Genomic DNA, 8,242 nt, shown 5'->3' with positions numbered 1-8,242 from the left:
TCCTTCTCTTTTTAAGTTGCATCATCATTTCATCAAACATTTTCTTTTTAGGCAATAACTTCTGGTATCATTTTCTTTTGCTCTGAAAATTTATACTCTGGAAGGTAGAAGTATCAAGCACAGTTCATACCTGTTGTTTTGTTGCATTCATTTCCTTATCACAATACCAGGAATATGCCCCCATTTTTGTCAGTGAGTTTCTGCTCCCACCGGATTCATAGGCGATTGGTTTTCTTACGTTCTTTGTTAAAGCATGATCAGTATACAGGAATTACCCTCGTTGTCATTATACATATATCAGTCGTAGAGGAAATGCCCAAGACAACCCCCCCCCCCCCCTTTTTTTTTTTTGTTGTGCTGACCCACAGAAGGGAGGAGTGCCGACTCTGGGCATTATGTTTCTTGGGTAAAACAAGAGAATGGAAAATGGATTCAATTTGATGACAAAAATCCAATCTTACAAAAGGAGGAAGATATCACAAAACTCTCTGGTGGTGGTGACTGGCACATGGCATATATTTGCATATACAAGGCTAGAGTCATTTACAATTGAAGGGATACCAATCTGGTTTACATGGTAAAAACCTGAATGTCGAGAGGGTTCATCTTTTGCAAGTGCATTACATCACAGGCATGTTTCTCTAATGGCGTTGTTTAAATTGCATAAATGCTTCATTTCCAGATGGATGTATAATGTGGTCTTTGTTAAAGAAATGGTGGTGTATGGGAGCATGTAGGAGACATTATATGTTCATTTTAATTCTTGCTTCTCACTATAAGAGATCGAACTGAGTGTTAAATTTAAGCATAGGAAATGAACAGGTGGTATAAACTCTCAAAAAAAAAAAAACTTTTGCCTACCCCCTGAAAAACCGAAGCCAGTTCCAGGATTCTTAGATATTTTTCTGTATATGGTTTAAATCCACTTTCTTCAACTGCACCCCACTCGTTGTATTCATTACAGCAACCTCCTATATCTCACCAGTTCCCCGTAGCAGTACTGTATTTTTACATCCATTCTCTCTGTCTGTTCTGCATATCTCGTTGAAATGGGAGAAGTAGATTGGCTGAACTATTGCAAACCGATTGATGATGCCACTAGGAGAGAAGATTTTTCTGCAATATCTGCATATGCCAACATAGCAAAAGATTGCTAGCAAGAATGGCTATAGCAAGTCGGTATACAATATATTGATGCAAGTTATAGGAAGAAAACCCCTCCTAGGAGTGAAATGCTCTAAGAACGACTGAAGGATTTCATCTGTTTTGATGAAGTCACCAGAAAGTGAAGATTCTGAGTGGTTGTCATCCTGAAGACAATATGCTTTGCAGAAATTCAAGACCAATAGCTCCATATCCCCAGACTTACTTTGTTCAATCCACAACAACATTCATTGACATCCCTACATATCAGCCCCATTTCCAGTCATAGCTTCCCAGTCTCCCCCATTGGCTGTTGCCTTCGTAGCAAACATATGACAACTTCCCTTCACAAACTCCACTTTCATTAACACTCCCTGCCGCTTCTTAGACATTTTATTATATGCATGGTTGGCATGTTTTCATCTACTTGGTATATGGGCCATATGTATCTATACTATGTATATGTATATACGCACATATACGTGTACATGTACGTATATACATATGTACACAGAGGCATATATCATTTTCCATATGTTCATATGAACATCACATTTTATATCTTTGAAGTCAAGGTGACACTTTCTTCTACTGACCAAGTGTTTTTGCAGGAAATGGGTGGAAAATATCATCATTTAGAGTTGTATATTTGATTTCATGTATTGTAATAGCTAGATATAATGAGAATTCTACATTTTCAAGCATTAGATTAGAATGTATGAGCATGTGTATACCTTAGGAATTACTTGTTTCATCTCATTTTTTTTACCTTTCATCTTCCAAAAATCTCACGAATGGTAAAACACGAATGGCACGTTCACCATTTCGTAAAAGATAATTAATCCTAAGTTGACAATCCACATCAATGGCCATAGTCAGGGTGTGGACAAAACTTAGTATTTTTATCTTTTATGAAATAACATTGGATCCACATGGGATCCGTTTTCAAAATTCATCATATTTACTCAAATATTTCCTTCTTTTATCAAAATTTGACTTAAAATTAATTCAAAATATATACCAATGGCCATAGTCAGGGTATATTGAGAATTAATTTCATTTTAAATTCTATAAAAGCACCAAATGTGTTTCATTCTTCACCTGAGCTTAAATATAGATTATTATATAATACATTCAATGACCATAGTCAAGGATGTATTATATCTTCAATCTTATTTTAACTCATTTAAAGAATAGAATAGCTTTTCAAAAACCAATTTCAAAATTCTTCAAATCCATTCATCATTTAGGATAGAATTGCATCATATTTCCGAAATTTCCTTTTTCAAAAAAAAAACTCCAAGTGATGTAAATATCTTCCTCAATCTATCTTCAATTCTTATAAAATCCAATTCATCCTTTTATTTTCAAATTCAATTTCATTTTCAATCTCAAAATTCAAATTCAAATCAGATTTCAAAGTTCAATTCGACTTTGAAATTCCAAATTCATTTTATATTCAAAACTCTAAATCAAACTCAAAGTTCAATTTTAATTTTGAGACTCTTGATTCATCTTTTAAATTCCAAATTCAAAAATTCAAGGTCTAATTTGACTTTGAAATTCGTTTGTATATTCAAATTCTAAGTTTCAAGTTCAATTTAAGAGTTCTTGATTCATCTTCTGAATTTAACTCCAAGTCCATTTTTAGGATCCAGGATTCAACACTCAAATTGAATCTCAGACTTCAGATCCAATTCCTCTTTAGGAACTAGACTCCCATTTCACCTTGGATCTTAGACTTCAGATCCAATTTCCTTATAGGATCCAGAATCCAACTTCACTTTGGATCTCAGCTTTCATATCCAAAATCCATTTTAGGATCCAGAATCCAAACTTCTACTTTGGATCTCCGATTTCAGGTCCAAAATTCCATCTTGGATTCCAAATCTTGGATCCAATTCCATTCAAAATTTCAGATCCAAATCCATTCTAGGATCCAGAACCCAATTCTATATTTGGATCTCAGATTTCAGATCCAAATCCATTCTAGGATCCAGAACCCAATTCTACATTTGGATCTCAGACTTCAGATCCACTCCATTTTAGGATCCAGAACCCAAGTCCATCTTGGATTCCAAATCTCGGATCCCATTCTGTTTAGGATCCGGAATCCAATTCCAATTCTAGATTTCAATTCCATTTTCGGATCTAATCTGAATCTCTTAAATCCATTTCTATTCTTAAATACCATCCGGATTTCTCAGATCCATTCCAAATTTCCAACTTCAGAAATCTAAATTCAATTCCATCTCAAGTATTCATTTCTTTTCCTAAATTTAGGTTCAAATTCAAAGTTCATTTCTGACTTTGAGACTTCACTTTCCTTCATTTCAAAAAGCTTCAAATCATTCTTTCTCATTTATTCTTCCAACCCTGATTTACTTCAAAAACTTAGAACTCCTCTGATCTATCTCAAGTTCTAAAGTTAGATTCAATAATTTCTTCACTCCTTTTACCAAGATCATCTCAGAATACTTGGAAATTTCCAAAACATTCTTTTCAAAAGAGCATACATCTTTGCATTGCACAAGCATGATTCTTTGTGCATTTAGAGTTAGAATAAATTTCTTAGATTATATTTAGGCAAAGCAAAAGGCATAGATTCGATCCTTGGTTTGATTACCCTTGGTAAAGGCGCCAGGAACGGTCGAACCTCGTACCGACGAGCGAATCCCGTCTCTCCATTTTCCCGCAAATTTTCAAAACGGAGGCGAGTTAAATTTCTAAATGTTTTCAAATTAAGGTCAAGTGAGACCACGCAAAATAGTTCTTCTTCTCTCTTTCTTTTCTTCCTTTTCTCTTCTCTTTCTCTTTTTCTTTCTTTTATTCTTCTCCCTTCAAAAAGGAGGAAAATAGAGGTTGGAAAAGGAAAAGAGAAGGAAGAGAAAGAAACCACAAAAGAATAGGAAAATTTTTGCGATGACCACAGTTTTGGCGACCGAGATGGGACAGGAGAGATACTTCAACTGAATGGGGTAACTCTTCTGGAAGATATAAACAACGCTAGGTTGCACCAAAATGGATATTGAATATTTATTTCATTCTTTGAATATCTAGAAAAATTTGCCAATAACATAACTTTATAGTTGACTTCAACGCTTGAAAATGTGCACATGTGTGCAAAGATATTCCCTCTTTTACCCAGAGTATTTCCTCCAACGAGGTTAACTCCTTGGTTTTTAAGAGTCAAATTCAGAACTTTAGCGCTGATGATTTTCTTTAAGGAAGCTATCCATTTCCCTGATATGAGAAAAGAAGAAATATTCTTAATTTCATAAAAGCAAGCAGTGAAAAGATATTGATAACAGATATTTTGCATAAGAAAGGATGACTTCTGGCAATTTAGGCAGTTTGATATCTGGGTGTTTTTCCCATGATGATCTTTTTGCACTCTTTTTGAGTCATTGGGCTTTTTCGGGCTTTTTACATCATCCTTCATTTTGGAGATGTTCTGACTTTTCTCTCTTTTTCAGGGAAGGGTACGTCACAAACTCCTTCATCTTGGAGATGTTCCGATCCTTCATTTTCTCAGGGATTATATATGATGGTGGCTCAAAAGGTCTTTAGGTGATAGCAGAAATCAAATATCATTTAGGGTTTGTCGGTAGGTCCATCACACAAGCCTTCATCTCGACGGTGATCTGAACTTTTCCTAGAAGGATCCTTCACAAACTCCTTCATCTTGGTAGATGATCCAAATCTTCTTTGGCCCCGGGGGTCTACTCGCTTAATTCGCCTTCATCTTTACGACAATTGAGAGATCCCTTTTGTCGATATTTGATTGCAGCTTTAAACTGGATAAGGTGATATGGATTAAGTGAATTCTTTTATAGCTTAGGATATTTCCACTGTCTAATTGCCAAGAAATCGTCTTTAAACATACATCATAGCTATGATCAATATCAATTCGCTTTCGGCTTTTCAATGTCATCGAATATTTATTTCACTAATCATACCGAGGATATTTCTTTCATCCTTTTACTTGATCACCAGGAAAAAGATTTGAATTTTACCTCTCTTTCGCAAAGAGTTTCACTTTTATGAAGAAAATACTATAGGTAATCCGAGGTCATTCTTTTTGTGAAGTAAGATTTATTCGGAATCAACAAAATATTTTTAGCAGATTAGCAAAGTTTTCATGACTTCTTATGTGAAATATTTACCCAATATGGATTTTGATGCGACCTTTAGTTGCAATTTATGATTTTGGATATTCTGACCAGTGAACTGAGATCTTTCATTTAAATACCAGCGAAGGAGCTGGAACACTTCATTTAATGACCAGCGAAGTAGCTGGGACATTTCATTTAACGACCAGCGAAGTAGCTGGAACATTTCATTTAACGACCAACGAAGTAGTTGGGACATTTCATTTAGCGACCAGCGAAGTAGCTGGGACATTTCATTTAGCGACCAGCGAAGTAGCTGGGACATTTCATTTAGCGACCAGCGAAGTAGCTGGAACATTTCATTTAGCGACCAACGAAGTAGCTGGGACATTTCATTTAGCGACCAGCGAAGTAGCTGGGACATTTCATTTAGCGACCAGCGAAGTAGCTGGGACATTTCATTTAGCGACCAGCGAAGTAGCTGGAACATTTCATTTAGCGACCAGCGAAGTAGCTGGGACATTTCATTTAGCGACCAGCGAAGTAGCTGGGACAATTCATTTAGCGACCAACGAAGTAGCTGGAACATTTCATTTAGCGACCAGCGAAGTAGCTGGAACATTTCATTTAATCATTTAACGACCAGCGAAGTAGCTGGGACATTTCATTTAATCATTTAACGACCAGCGAAGTAGCTGGGACATTTCATTTAATCATTTAACGACCAACGAAGTAGCTGGGACATTTCATTTAATCATTTAACGACCAGCGAAGTAGCTGGGACATTTCATTTAATCATTTAACGACCAACGAAGTAGCTGGGGCATTTCATTTAATCATTTAACGACCAGCGAAGTAGCTGGGACATTTCATTTAATCATTTAACGACCAGCGAAGTAGCTGGGACATTTCATTTAATCATTTAATGACCAGTGAAGTAGCTGGGACATTTCATTTAATCATTTAACGACCAGCGAAGTAGCTGGGACATTTCATTTAACGACCAGCGAAGTAGCTGGGACATTTCATTTAATCATTTAACGACCAGCGAAGTAGCTGGGACATTTCATTTAATCATTTAACGACCAGCGAAGTAGCTGGGACATTTCATTTAATCATTTAACGACCAGCGAAGTAGCTGGGACATTTCATTTAATCATTTAATGACCAGCGAAGTAGCTGGGACATTTCATTTAATCATTTAATGACCAGTGAAGTAGCTGGGACATTTCATTTAATCATTTAACGACCAGCGAAGTAGCTGGGACATTTCATTTAACGACCAGCGAAGTAGCTGGGACATTTCATTTAATCATTTAACGACCAGCGAAGTAGCTGGGACATTTCATTTAATCATTTAACGACCAGCGAAGTAGCTGGGACATTTCATTTAATCATTTAACGACCAGCGAAGTAGCTAGGACATTTCATTTAATCATTTAACGACCAGCGAAGCAGCTGGGACATTTCATTTAACCATTTAACGACCAGCGAAGTAGCTGGGACATTTCATTTAATCATTTAACGACCTTTGATTTAATGATTTGATCTAAGATTGAGACTCTCTGAGGAACAAACAGAACGAGGACTGAACTTGATCTTTAGTTTTGAAAATTTAGCAAAATAACTAGTGCGAGCACTAGGTTTTCAACTGAGGGTCGGGAAGGAGATCGGCCTATTTAAGATATTTAAAGATTGAAGCAAGAAGAATGGCCGGGATTTTCAGGATTATCCCTTATCCTGAAGGGGAAAATAGAATAGACATTTTTGAAGAAAATTTAGAAAAAGAATGATTCAGGTTTATCCCTTTACCTGAAGGGGAAACGAAATAGAGATTTGATGAGAATTTAGGAAAAGAATGATTCAGGTTTATCCCTTAACCTGAAGGGGAAATGGAAGTTTTTATTAAGAGGTAATCTGAGATTTGAATTTAGAAGGGATATGACAAGATTTAGAATTTTTGATCTATGATTTAGATGGACCAGGTATGTGACGGGGAATATAAAAAGAATAAACTTTGAGAAGACAAAAGGATATAGAACTTTGAAAAAAATGTAGAACACTTGAGGAAAATTTGATTTTAAAAAAGAATTCTCACAAGTAGCATGGTTGCCCCTATAAGTGATCTCAGGATTATCCCTTATCCTGGATGAAAAAGAATTTAAGGAATTTTAATAAAGAGAGATTGATATAAATTTAGAAAATCAATGAAGGTTGACGAAAACTTATATTTACAAAAGAATTCTCGCAGGTAACATTATTGCTCCTACGAGGGGTTTCAGGATTTTCCCTTATCCTGAATGAGAAAAAGAATAGAATTTAAGAAGGTGAAGAGAAGTTGATATAAATTTAGAAAATCAATAAAGGTTGACAAAACTTGTATTTACAAAAGAATTCTCGTAGGTAGCATTATTGCTCCTACGAGGGGTTCCAGGATTTTCCCTTATCCTGAATGGGAATAAGAATAGAATTTAAGAAAATTTAATGAAAGGGAAATTGATATAAATCTAGAAAATAAAGATCAACAAAACTTGTATTTACAAAAGAATCCTCATAGGTAGCATTGTTGCTCCTACAAGGGGTCTCAGGATTATCCCTTATCCTGAATGGGAAACAAGAATTGAATTTAAAGAGATTTAATGAAGGGAAATTTGATATAAATCTAGAAAATCCACGAAGATTTAATAAAACTTGTATTTACAAAAGAATCCTTATAGGTAGCGTTTGTTGCTCCTATGAGGGGTCTCAGTATTATCCCTTATCCTGAATGGGAACACCTCGAACAACGAGGGTCAGGTTTATCCCTTAACCTGAGCGGGAACACCTCGGACAATGAGGGTCAGGTTTATCCCTTAACCTGAAAGGGGCAAAGAATATTTAGAAAATACCTCATGGGAAAGATTTCCTCCTGATCGAGAAATTGCATCAGGAGGAAATCGTTTGGGATTTCTTCGACTGAAGAGAGACCGTTCCTCGCTACACCTATG

Source organism: Nuphar pumila, chromosome 8 (assembly GCF_984573655.1).
Source record: "Nuphar pumila chromosome 8, dmNupPumi1.hap1.1, whole genome shotgun sequence".
Taxonomy (NCBI): Eukaryota; Viridiplantae; Streptophyta; class Magnoliopsida; order Nymphaeales; family Nymphaeaceae; genus Nuphar; species Nuphar pumila.
Note: the sequence above shows the minus strand (reverse complement) of the source record.